Source organism: Sinohyriopsis cumingii, chromosome 2 (genome assembly GCF_028554795.1).
Source record: "Sinohyriopsis cumingii isolate HCF-2022 chromosome 2, ASM2855479v2, whole genome shotgun sequence".
NCBI lineage: Eukaryota > Metazoa > Mollusca > Bivalvia > Unionida > Unionidae > Sinohyriopsis > Sinohyriopsis cumingii.
Genome location: NC_142962.1, coordinates 114,472,699 through 114,487,385, shown reverse-complemented (window position 1 = coordinate 114,487,385; position 14,687 = coordinate 114,472,699). Strand labels below are relative to the sequence as shown.

The following is a 14,687-nucleotide window of genomic DNA, read 5'->3' as shown; positions in this document are numbered from 1 at the left end:
TTTTTTTTTAGTGTTTGATACCCGTCATTTAAAATTACTAATGAAAATTCAAGACTGCCACATACGAGATGTTAGGCATTAATCTGGGAGGCGTTTGACAAACTATAATGAGTAACAGCTACCCATACATGTAACTTATTCTGGTACGAGGCAAATGGAAATAGATTTTAATTGGCCTAAATGTTGGGTTAGGTGATCTTCTGACATCATTTAATGGTGATACAGGTATGTTAAACACAGAGCTGACAAGTGGCGCAATGTATAGTAAGGGCCTTAAAAGCACCTGCCGTTTTCATTCTAGAAGAACGGTAGACCCTATGCTTCAATATGTTTGAGGAGATCAGCATAGATATTTAGAGCGCACATTTCAGAACCTCTGGAATCATTAACATTTTTCACAGCACAATATCGTTGCAACGGACACACACCCCACACCACCCAAAAAAGAAAAGCATCAGGGGAATGGGAATGTTCCATAAATTGACTAGGGGCGCCCGCAGAATTCGTTTCGGGAGGTGGGACAAACATGTGTGGTCAGCTGTTAAGGTTTACGGATCTAGGCCTAAACATATTAGAGGTGAAATTCAGTGAGCGCCCATGAATTCCTTGGCATATTTTGAAATGGACATCCTCTAATAATTTCATACATTAATTTTGCTGTGAACGCTACTAATTCCAGTTCATAGTCTTTGCATTGCCTTTCCCCGAAGTATGCCCTTTTTGTTTTTAAATTGTACCCGTTCAACGTATTTTATTTTACACACTGCCATTGCTTTATGTTGGTCGCGTACTCCGCTCTCTCCTACCGATACGAACTATGCTTTCATCGCAGAACCCCATTTAAGCAAGTTACTTCTCCAGCTACACTTTGGTTCTGCATATTACATATTAATTTGCATCCCCAAACCATCTAATAAAATCTTCATAGTTATTCGTTTGGTGATAATTTGTAGTGTACAACTTTGGACCAGTTTGCACCATGTTTCACGTACTATTCATTTTGAAGTCAGTGCATAAGTGCATAATGAGATCGATATGCGTTATAATTATAGTCTTCCACTGCCAAGTAGCCACACTAATATTCAAAATGAAAGACGATCAATCAGTCTTCGCGGTACGTAATGATAAACACGTTCAAGATTCCTAAATAAGTATTGCGGCATAAATTCAAAATTTGTAATTGTTGTTCAGACGTTTCTATGACAAAAAGTGTAAAGCCTCACATGCAACACTGATAGTATCACCTATTTCCTTATTATGTCGAAAAGCTTCAAGATATAGTGTTACTTGTAATCGTAATATTATATTCTTTTTATGAAAATAGATGGTTTGGTTTGGTTTTGCAAATATGAAGTTACAGGCTATACGTGGCATACCCCGGTAGGAACCACCAAGCAAGGGGAAGCTACTGGTAAGCTTTCTCGCACACGTCGAGACTCGAACCCAGGCTGCCAGAGTTTAGATGGGATTATTCTGTAAAGGCGAGTGTCTTAGACCACTGGGCCACCCGGGGCCCCTATAATAATAGAATTGTTCCTTTGAAACACCAAACATGGCTTTATGAAAATGTTTGTGATTTGATAGAACACGTTTATTTGTACCAAATCGTTTCTTAACAAACATAAATGCTATTTTTACTTTCACGCTAAGAAGAGTAGCTCTGCTTTTCCTGCCATTTTAGGTGAAAGAGATTACATAAGTTTTCAAACCGTATAATTTTAGCATTTAAATAGAAATTGTGTTCGCGTCACCAAAAATAAAGTACTTAGCTTAAAAATGTTCATTGAACAAAAACTAAGTAGATACTTAGTACTTAATATGTGTTTACCTTAGCAGCCATATTTTGTCTTCTTCTCTTGTACTATGTGAGACATGTCCTATCTTTTGCAAATGTCTGTCTTGTAAAGATTTGATCGGTTCCAAAATAATTGTCGAGCTACAACTTAAAACAATCACAATCATGACATGTTTCTTGCAACCCTTCTTTTTATTTTGTTTCCTTGCTTAACTGGTTTTGCACGTAATCTTTCTATACAATTTTGTACGAAAGGATTAATAGTTCACAATGAACATATCAACAAAAAGATCGATCTACACTAGTCAGATGCCTTTTTTGAAAGACTTGCAATTAATTTTCATAACTTGTTTTCTACGTCACCAGTTTCATTAAACAATACAAAAACAGAAATAAAGGAAACAAAGATTCAACAAAAAATAAGTTTATAAAACACGGATGTTTCACAACAGTCCCCGAAAACTGACCTAAAAGCAAAATCGAACCAAGATGGGACGTACAGACAGACCGGGTCAACATCATATGTTATTACCACTGTCGTCGAAGGTCCTAAAAAGAGAGTCAAGAGCAAAATAGAAAAGACAAGAAAACAGCATAATGCAGCTGCATGGTAAACTGTTTACGGTCATGCAGTGGTTCTAGCATCAAGGTTTCAGAAGAAGTCAAACGTACACGAAAAATTAAAATTTGTTATGAAAACTCAAAAGTATGCGCAGAATGGTAACATTCCTTCATGCCATCCAAATTTGGAACCAAAGGAAATTCAGAAGTGAGAACTAAAATATATAAAAGCGATATTTAATCAAAAGCAATTAGAAATAAGTACGTGTACTTGTGTACATATGAAATAAACGTATGTATAAGAAATAGATCAGAGATGCTCTGTAACGCTGGTGTGTACACGCATAAACACTTGTAGATTTATTTTACGGAACAACTAATGTATTATGTACAATAGTTATGTTTTGTTGTTAAGTAGTATCACGTGTTCGACCTAAATTTGCAACTTTTCTATTATCTGATGCCTCGAAAAATCGAGCAATAAATGAGACTTTGTGACACCATTGTTGTAGTACATTTACCGCAGGATCAGTTTTAATCCTTCTTTCTTAAAAGCCGATTGAAGTCATCTTTTTTTTAATGAACCATGAGGCAAATAAGAGCTCGTTTAAACTATTCGTATAGACTGGTACCAATTATTCCAGTAACACGTCCCGTTAGCTCGCTTTAGCTAGGCCCAAATCCCCATTGACCGCTCATGTTTACTTTTCTAGTACGCAAACAGTTTAAACGTTTGTTGAGGTAAATATTTGACAATTCAAACGATTAGTTTAATTCATCTTTAGCGTAGTTTTATCGGTAGTATTGTCAATCTTGTCTGTTTTAGTCTGGTTCAACATACGGAATGTGGAAACGAAGTCAATTATCGGTCGGACTAGATCCAAGTGAACCAGTCACGGTAATGAAGGAATATATGGATTAAACAAGAGACCTTATGAGGTAAGTTTAATTGGAAAAGTGATAAGTAATTAGATACACTCTGCATTGTCATCATTAATTAGAGATCCAATGTGCATTGAATGATCATGCTAGACCATGTCTCTGGTGTCAATCATAAACACCAACATGCACACAAGAGCGAGAAGCTTTAACATGGGAATGATGCACCGAACTAGAGACCGTTTGAGAAACAAAAAACAACATATTTCTTGAGCAGCAAAGTAAGTCAACAATTCGCAGTGGTTTTGCTCGACGAACAAGAGTCGTATAAAGTTACCGTGATATGATTTTGAAAACAAAGTATAAATCACCTCAGTTTTTTACTCGTTAAATTCGCCGATTTTGCAAGAAGGGATGACTTTATTTTCCTTTGGTAGTTGAATCTTCCGTGTTTAATGACATAATTTTAAGTAGAGCCTAAAAATGTAAACGTATATATAGTGTGCATACATCTTTTGACGGGATCTTGCTTTAACCAGTGAGATTTGGGGTTTTTCTAAGGGAGACAACTTTTCATGACTGAATATTATTATTATTATTATTATTATTATTATTATTATTATTATTATTATTATCTACTTATATGTTATTGTTAGTATCATTATCTTATTATCTATTGTTGCTATTGTTACTATTATTATTATTATTATTATTATTATTATTATTATTATTATTATTATTATTTTTATTATTATAGTGTTATAAAAAAATTAATTGACAAATATTTAGAACTGTTAATCGACGCCAAAAGATCTCATCCATATCCTCTCATCATATTTATCTGATATTGCTTATATATCTATCCATCAGTTTTAGCATCTGAAGCAACCAGAAATAAGTATAGCTAAGAATGTATGCAGTATGTTCAGTTAGGGACCGTGTGGAAGGTCCTAGGTTCAACTCTGGCTAGTCTATCGAGCGCAAAACAAGTAGTTATCTCAATCATCTTTTCTGCTAAATTTTTATCACATTCTGATGTAGAATCATAGATACGTTTAACTTTCATTCTAAATTGCCAATCCTTATAATAGGTAAGATCCACATTATATGCGTAGTTCGTTAAGGCCACGAAAATTAGAAACAATTTATAAAAATTTATATTTTTAAAACTGGATTATGCAAAATCGCTGTAAGACGCCATTACCTTATTTTGTTACAAGTGAAAACACTTCGTTGTTAGGACCGAAATGAATAATTTGATACAAGCTATAAAATATTTCAAATATGAAACTATTTTCTATTTCAGTAAAACATCTACAACTTTTAAACAATGTAGAAAGTGAAAACAGACATGTGATATTTGTTAAAAAAGAATATGCTGGTTTACATAGAAAAAGTTTCAAAATGCGAGGATATGACTCTCTCTCTCTGTCTCTACACACACACACACACACACACACACACACATATATATATACATATATATATATACATATATATATATATATATATATATATATATATATATATATATATATATATATATATATATATATATATATATATATATATAATGCTGCTGTTTTGGGTGCTATTTCGTAAGTTAAATATGCCACAAATGTAAGAAAATTCTTCTTCTTTTCTTCTTCTTTTTCTTCTTCTTCGTCTTCTTCATCTTCTTCTTCTTTTAGGAGTATAAGAATCCAAGTAATTTATATACAAAGAAAATAGACCCCCCCCCCCATCCCACCCACACCCCCAATAAACAACAAGAAAACCCAAGTGCAGATTGCACGGAAAATAACACTCAGTAATGGATTATGAATAGATTTAAAATGATCGATCGATCTTTCTGTAACTAGGTACCGAAATGTAATTTCGAGGTAGCAACAAGGGCCTCTAAGATAACACAAATAAGGGCAACAATAAAGACTTTACTCTGCATTCAATAAATATAATAATAATAATAATAATAATAATAATAATAATAATAATAATAATAATAATAATGATAAGAAGAAGAAGAAGAATATTGTTGTTGTTATTATTATTAATATTAATACGACGATGAAGAAGAAAACACACACACACACATACATACATATATACAGTACACAGAGAGAGAGAGAGAGAGAGAAAGAGAGAGAGAGAGAGAAAGAGAGAGAGAGATTGCAGTTGCTTTTTCAGGCTAGGTATCTAGGTTAATGAGGGCTCCGTCAAGAGCTTGTGGTCTAATGGATAAGGCGCCTGACTTTGATCAGGAGATTGCAGGTTCGAGTCCTGCCGAGCTCTGAGCAACGTTTCCTCTAAATATTTACAAATTCAATAAGTGATGCTGGGAATGGAACTAACCGGCGGATAAATATCAAGGTGTAAGAATAATGATCTTGCAGGAACAACATGTTCAATACGTACAAAGTAAACATTTCAAGGAAAAAAGACTCAAAACATATTTCATAGCTTCATCTGAAAAAGAAACACATTAGTATTTTCCCAAAAGAAATTAACGATAATATAGTTTTTTTAATAATTATAAGCGTTGTTGTAGCATAATTTATTTAAAACAATACTGAACTCTGAACCAAACCAAGTTTCATATTTAGCAATATATAGAAGTATTCATCTCCATGTATGATAATTATTACTATGTATGTATGTATGCATGTATGTTTTTGTTTAACCTGTTCCCAGCAGCACCCTTCATAATGTTCTCAAGTGTTTGCTATTCTTTATGTATGCACAACTTTCTTCCAGACATTCTTTATTATGAGATAATTTAAATCTCAAAGGTGAACATTATCCCCACCTGTTAGAATACCATTATTACATCGTTCACAAATCGTACACCAGGTAGATAAGTATGGTGCAGAAATTCTGTCATTAACAAAAACTATTTTTGTAACTTCCAACTTTGGAAGTAAAATAGAAAACAATGGTAAATGTAAACGTCTTGACATGTGTAGCATCTTTCGAATTTATTATCTACTTAACTTTCAAATGCAACCGTGTTACGTTTTTTTTTCTCCCAATATAATGGATATAGTGACGGTATTTAAAGCATGAATAAGTTTATCTCTGTCAGTAATGTTTATGATTCCACCGTCAAACAGGTAGTTTAAATTTTCAGTGTGTTCGGAGTTTCATTTTTAATTCTTCCCAATGTATGACAAACAAAGAGTAATTTTCGCAAGAAAATCCACTGGACGTGGGCTAAATACCAGACTAAACCAGCCCAGGTTGGCTGCCTCAATGTGTCCTTGGAAAAGCACGTATCTCTCATTTCCTCAGCCTGATGTAGCAAATAATGTGTTAAAAGTAACATTAAAAATTAACCAACACCTTTTTCTCATAACTGTTTGTGCCAGATATACGTGAACTAACTATACAAACAACTTACAAAAGTAGATTATGTCGCCATTTATAAAAATAAACAATTTTTTTTAAACTTGCTATAATCATATTCTAGCGAAAAGGTTTTGAGAAAGTTATCCAAATGATCTTTTTAGGTCTAATCCTAAAGCGTACCCACAAAAATGTTCAAATGTTCGATAACAGTAAATTTTATCCCTCATATTAAACCGTAATTCAGAATACGTTAACATTTGACTGAAATATCCTGTAATACAATGCATCATAAATATCTGTGTTTTTCATACCCCATTTTAATATCTAGTGACCCCATGTTGTCCATCATAATTCTACTGTTTATTCGGTTTTTCTCTGCAATATAACCTCTGTCACAGGCCTGTTGTGATTTAGATTGCTGTTGCATGAACTTAATGTGTAGAAAATATTTTGTTTGCATAATTCGCCCGTGATAAATTTTTCATTTGATTGAGTGCGGGATCATGCGATATTCATACGGAGACATTTTGTATCTTAAAATCCTCTGTACAAGTAGAAAGGCAAGACAGAACAGCTTACACTTCATACTTATCTCGGTTGAAATTCCGACTATAATGGTCAATAGCATTCTCATGAAACTAAAAAATAATAAATAGACTCAGCAAAAATTTAACAACAACAATTGTAAGTAAAGATCGATTGAGAAAGGAAAGTATATCATTGGAAATTTATAAAAATATGATTTGCATTTATTTGACCAGTTTTAGAATAAGTGGATATCATAAGGGATAACTGTACCAATTATGAAAGCGGCCCGCGAGACTAAAAGAGGACGGCGAGGCTTTGAAATGATATATGTATAGGCAGGGAACAGTAGCAATATTGGAGCTATAATCTGTTGAGCAGAAAAGTCTTCAAAGGATATTAGATTGTAGGTCCTAACTTGTTTCAAACTGGTAATAATAATAACAATAATAATAATACTAATACTAATAATAATAATAATAATAATAATAATAATGATAATAATAATAATAGTATTATTATTATTATTATTATTGTTGTTGTTGTTATTGTTATTGTTATCATTATTATTATTATTATTATTATTATTATTATTATTATTATTATTATTGTTATTCTTTTATTTTATGCTTCTGTACCGAGCCAAGCTAGGCTAATTATCAGACAAGACTTTATTTAAATCATAAACAACCTGAAGGTGCTATTACAAATAAATAAAATCGCAGTATTCCTAACCGACTACAACAGCTTTGCAAGAATGGAATCTCCTGTCATGAAAATATTACATTAAATCCATGATACTTTTGAAACCATATTTATGCAAATACTAATTATTGTTTGATCTTGCATCGTAGAATAGGGTGTGTCTTAATTTCGTATTTTGTCCACTCATATTACAGATTCTGTTACGTGCACATGTTGCTGACTGCAGGCCGGTACTCATTTCTTGTATTTTTTAATTGTATAATATATATATATATATATATATATATATATATATATATATATATATATATATATATATATATATATATATATATATATATATATATATATATATATATATATATATATATATATATATATATATATATATATATATACACATACATACATACATACATACATACATATATATATATATATATATATATATATATATATTTATATATATACATACATATATACATATATATACATATATATATATATATATATATATATATATATATATATATATTTATAAAAAAATATATATATATACTTATATATATATATACATATATATATATATATATATATATATATATATATATATATATATATATATATATATATATATATATATATATATAACATTTGAAACTATTTTTATTTATATTTTGACATTGTCTTGAATATATTTATGATACTCTCAAACAAGTTTTTTGTGTTTCGTCAATTTGAAACTGTTTAGTGTCTTCAATGACCGACCAATATGTTGTATACGCGGACAGTACACCTCATGTCAGTTACAATTAATTTTCCGATAATTTCATAAATGTATCAAACTGAGGACTGACTACATTTTTTTCTTGTCGCCATAACCTAAATTGAAATTTGCATCTGCCAGTGTTTGTTGAAATGTATTTTGAAATTTGGAAATAAAACTTATCTCTTCGTGGAGAGTTTTTATCACTTTAGGATTCTTTCGGTAGTGTTTGCTAAAATTTAGTTTCATTTTAATATACTCCACCATATATATATATATATATATATATATATATATATATATATATATATATATATATATATATATATATATATATATATATATATATATATATATAATCTACATAAACTGCATTCCTTTTTATTATCACCAGATGTAATAGAATTTCTTACCTGAGTTTTCGTAACCTAATAAGGTTTGGAATAAGTGCAATACTATTCTACAGCAAATGGCATTACGTGTTTTCCACGCTGCAGGGGCGTATCGGGAGCGCGAGGTGGTGGGTTATGTGGCAAACCCGGTATTCCCAGCCCCCTAGTGGGCGCTAAACAACTGGAATGTTTCCTAGGCTACAGTTTCTTCACAGTTATATGCCAAGGAAACGGTTAAAATGCAGTAGCCTGAGCCCCTTCGTTCGGGTTCCATCCCACAGAACTCTCGCCTACTTTCTTTCCTCTCCCCCTCCCTACTCTTCAAGGATATTTCTGGACCTGCCACTGAATTGTGGGGTTACGATGTACTATAAAGACTTCGAGTTTTGACTGTGTGCCGTTTTTATATGCTGTATATACAATAATTATTACATGACGGTAATGAGTTTATCTTCTTAATTGTGGCGCATTTGGCAGTTTTGAAAAGTCGCCTAATAAAATTCTGAGAAAGGCCGCATCAGAATTTCGGCCCACCAACCTTTAACCTCAATGAAGTTTGTTTTTCCACCCCGCTGACTGTTCTGCCATCATAAAGACAGTAAATGAATATATGTATTTGGGAACTACTTTCGTCTTGTAGTACCGTTCGGCGTGCTTGACGGCGTTTTATTATAAGTTTTTGTAGATTATATATATATATATATATATATATATATATATATATATATATATATATATATATATATATATATATATATATATATATATATATATATATATATATATATATATATAAGATTAATACGGTGGTTTCAAAGAGCCCGGTTACGCTGACGGTCAGACAATTTAATGTTTTTTAACTTATGCTGCAATTGTATCGGTTTTAAATTGTGATATATATATATATATATATATATATATATATATATATATATATATATATATATATATATATATATATATACGTTTTAGATTTTCGTGAGAACCGTAATAATCTGTAGATTATTGTACACATTGGTGATTTACAAAATTTCTTCCGAAAGATGTAAAACCAGTACAAAACAATTTCAAAAATGGAATGTTTAAAAAAAAATGACATGATTTTAAGCTAATGGACCGTCGTGTGCCTGTGAAAAATAAATTCCAACAACCTATAAATGGTTTAAAATTCTGAAAGGTTAATCGTCTGCTGAGAAGGCTGGCATTTGTAGTCATATAATTTTTTAGCCAGCCTTTAAATTGTTATGAACGTATGATTTCTTGTTTCATTCTTGAGTGGATTTGTGTTCAGGTATTGAATGACTAAAAACAATCCTTTATCTTTGTTTTTCTGCTGATTATAGATTTCAATACTTATCCGAAAGTGTAAAATTTTTCAATTAGAACCACATGTCAATATATTCAATTCCGTCCTTTAAATCTCTCTATTTTATGAATGAAGCATTCAGATGTCATTTTCTATGTAAGTGCAAACGTTGCATGTATATCAGAGTAAGCTAAAAAATTTACCTGGGCAGACAGTAAACTTTTTACACCTATTTCAAGGGCATTATACCTGATGCTTAATCAGTCATGTTACTCTCATTATAAATAATCAAAATGTACATCTAAGGCATTGATTACGTTGTACTGAAAATATAATGTACTCGTAAGAGACAATAAGGTTCAAATTTAGAACTTAAATTAGTAATGCCAATAGTGTAATAAGGTGATCCTTTTGTTAAATGATTTTAATTATAGATCTTGTTAAACTATGAACCAATCGACCTCAGAAGCTAGATATTCACCGTCACGTAGTCCGATGTGATCGATACACATGAAATAGGACCGATTTAATTGGTTCCAAATATTTATTTTTATGAAATAGTAATTTACCTACGGCAATTCATTATAAATCATCGGTTGACCATCGGAGCTCGATGAAGTCAATCCTGCGATGCTTTTCGCTGATGGTTCCTCGTGTGGCTGATGAATCCGATATGAGATGCGTTATGTCCTGGAACAGCGTGTGCACTGGAGGCATGGGTTGGTTCTTCACGTCGATGCCTTCTTGCGTTCCCTGGCGTCGGGGACTTTCGTTCTGCGGGCATCCTCAAAGGTTTTGCACCCATTACGAACTGCTGCGCTCCAGCCAGATCTATCCTTGGCGCAGGACTCGAGGTCTGTCACATATAGCGAGCAGCATCTCAGGCTGTCCTTGATGGAATCTTTTAATCTTTTCTTCGGGCGACCAATTTTTCTGTGTCCACTAGATAGAGCTCCATGCATTTGAGACTCCTCCATACGGGTGACATTACCCGTCCACCGGATTTGCACTTTCATGACCATCGCTTCGATACTGGTTAAGCCTGCTCTTTCCAGCACTATAAATACATCCTGACATTTACTTTCGTTTATCTCTCGGACTTATTTTTGGTTTATGATACACCTTTGTCTCAAAGTTTTATTATTTTTTTTTTGTTGTTGCTCTTTTCAAAGAACATTGAGTTTCAAACTTATTGCTTCTTTCCTGGATAATCTGCCGTTTCACAAAATATTGAACAAGTGAAAATAAACATTAGCATAACTGGGGACGAAATATGAGTGCGATCATTCACTTCATGTCAACACCTGTGATCAGCATAAGCATCGCAAGAGTGTTATATTATTGTAAGCATCGTACGAGTGTTATATTACTGTATGTATTATCATACATACATAAAAAACGAACCCATGTCATCTGTGTCGAGGTGGCGGACAAAATAAAGAACGGGTCTATTTTTGGGTAGGAATTGAGTTCAGATGAGTTCCAGCTTAACGTGTCCCTTTAATTTTAAATAAATTTGAATGTTATACAAATGCAAACTCAAGAATATCAATAAATTCTCTGGAAAGTATTGCCAAAGAAAAATGTTCGGTATAAGCAAGACCGTATATCAATATTCTTACGTGGGATCAATTTGTTTTTTCTCTTTGGCAAACCAAATATAGTCGAAGTCAAAACATACCAATATGTCAGTTTCTTTCTGCAGTGTAGGTTCGTCAATCCTATACGTATTTGGGAGCTACTTTCGTCTTGTAGTACCGTTCGGCGTGCTTGACGGCGTTTTATCATGTTATCATTCCACGTTCATCATTAAATATTTTTCAAAAATAGAAATGGTAGGATTGGATATCCTTTATCAGACAAATTCTCTACAAATTAAATCAGTCCGAATTTGTATATTTCAGTCTCTTTCAACAATACATGTCCTTCCATCCGAATTATTTTCTTTTAAGTTTGATTAATATTTAATATAATTTTTTTTAAAAATAATATTATTTTTAATAACAAAATGAGAAAAGCACGTTTTTTAGAAAAGAAACGCGTATGCTTATATAAATGTTTATATATGGCATAAATCAAATAAAAAATAAAACGCTGTGATAATTAAAAGTCTCATGATGGGGAATTTGTTAGTTTCTTGTGACTCAAGTTAAGGAGGCAGAGAATACTTACAAGCATTGTTCATTATTTTGTCGTTTATTGGCACAAAAAAACAAGCAAGAATAAAGCCACACTCTAATGATATAAGTCGCCAAATTTCCCTACGCCAAAATTGCCTGATAGCAATAAAAAATAATTAATAGTTCTACGAAGCGTAACTATCTGAGCTAGTTTCTCGTGAATTTTTCTCTTGGTGTTCGGATTGGCAGAAAATCAGTTTGTCAGATCCAACTGGTGAAATATGTTTTTAAAAACAAAAACAGCTGAACGTTTTCATTGGTCTGGCTAAAGTATGCTCTCCCATGTGACGTGTTGATTAAATGACATTTCATTGGAAAGCACGTTGTCCTAATTAGCATAATAACCATGCTAATATACTTACTCAGATTGAGAACCTTTTGTCAAAAAAAAATTGTATAAGTCTTGTCACTTTGTGCAAATGAGTGTCCATTTAAGTCAGTTGGGTCACAGGCCATGTCCAAGCTTTCAATAAATTTATACGCAGTAAGTTGGCTTGACATTGTTCCAGAAGATCACCTATTGTAAGATGAGGCATTTGTCCGGACTTTAACACTTCGCCTTGTTGTAATATAGTTTGATAAATTTCTACACTACCCTGGCATGAAACTTAACACATTATATAATTACAAGCAGGCTTGTTGAAACTGTTGTCCTGCTTTGGTGTTTTTTCTTTTTTTTTTTTGTCTTTCTTTCTTTTTCTTTTTTGCTTCCTTCCTAATGTGATATGACCAACTCGTATTCCCCATCCCAAATAAAATATAAATAAGTCAATTATATGACGATGAAAGGGTACGGCGAATCATATTACGATCTGATCTCACCATCATAAATTTTTAATGTTCCACTGTTAAGACTCTAGGTCTTAAAATATGTTACAGAAAGAAGTGAAACCAACACGTACAATCAAAACTTTCTACAGGTACTTAGAATATTGCGAATTAAATTCAAAATATTCCCAATCGTCCAATCACAAGTCCAAAACTAATGAATGTTCCGAATGAAATTCAATTGTCTTGAATGTCTTGCTATAACACGATGGTGCAATCCAGAATGTCTTTGAATGAGTTCAGAATAATCCCGAGTAACATATTAATTAATATAAAAGTCGATGAACGCTTCAGTAATTGCAATGAATATTTAAAATAAATAATCCCTCTAATATTACATCTGACAGACATATGTATACAGGAATTAATTATTTGTTTATCAAGTCTCTATTTATATACATTTTCACTTTTACCAGCATCATAATAGAATGTGAAGATTTCCAAACGAAAATCCTAGTCTAACTGTAAACAAGAAAGACCATGAACTCTTGCTACGTAAATAAACTGTTTGCAACTTAACAAACATGGACAAAAGTTAAATATGTAAACATTTTGCTTGCAGATTACATACATGGAGAAAAGTGAAGTATAAAATATAAATTAAATATGCATACCATAATAAACATGCACAAGATTGTGCAAATTTCAACGATCGTCCACTTGATGATGTATCTGGCTGCCTTTTAGTCGTCGATGTTTATCAGTTTTGTTTATGTGCGATGACTTTAAATGATCTTTATTATTGTCTGTTTAATGTAACTAGGGTTTTATTTTAATCTGTTTCCTGGAAACATTTGGCATCGGATTTCTTTAAAAAGTAAACTTGACTTCGTCTACTTTAGTATCATTTTCGATAACTCAAGTTTTATCTTTGTGTGTGCTTATGGAAATATATATCGTTTAATGTGTGCGTGTTTATGAAACATGTATTGGTTAATGTGTATGTGTGTACTTACGAAAAAAATGTATCGGTTAATGTGTGTGTGCTTATGGAAATATGTATCGGTTAATGTGTGTGTGCTTATGGAAATATATATGTATCAGTTAATGTGTGTATGCTTATTGAAATATATATGTATCAGTTAATGTGTATATGCTTATGGAAATATATATGTATCGGTTACTGTGTGTATGCTTATGAAAATATATATGTATCGGTTAATGTGTGTGTACTTATGGAAATATGTATCGGTTAATGTGTATGTGCTTAGGGAAATATGTATCTGTTAATGTGTGTGTGCTTATGGAAACATATATCGGTTAATGCATGTGTGCTTATGGAAATAGGTATCAGTTAATGTTTCTTATTTTTTCAGTCAATTCTTTAAAGGAAATACAACTGTCATCAAGAAAATCACAGAACAATATTCACTTACAATCAAATGTTACGTTATTTGCCAAATCA

General features: G+C 32.0%; 1 long non-coding RNA gene across 1 annotated transcript in view; it reads left to right on the top strand.

Annotated features, from left to right (window-relative positions):
• Positions 1 to 14,687, top strand: part of LOC149805637 (uncharacterized) — a 57,230-nt gene that overhangs the window by 24,377 nt on the left and 18,166 nt on the right. The window contains exon 2 of the long non-coding RNA XR_016414955.1: positions 3,183 to 3,295. This is a non-coding gene — a long non-coding RNA (uncharacterized LOC149805637). The remainder of the gene's footprint in view (positions 1 to 3,182; positions 3,296 to 14,687) is intronic.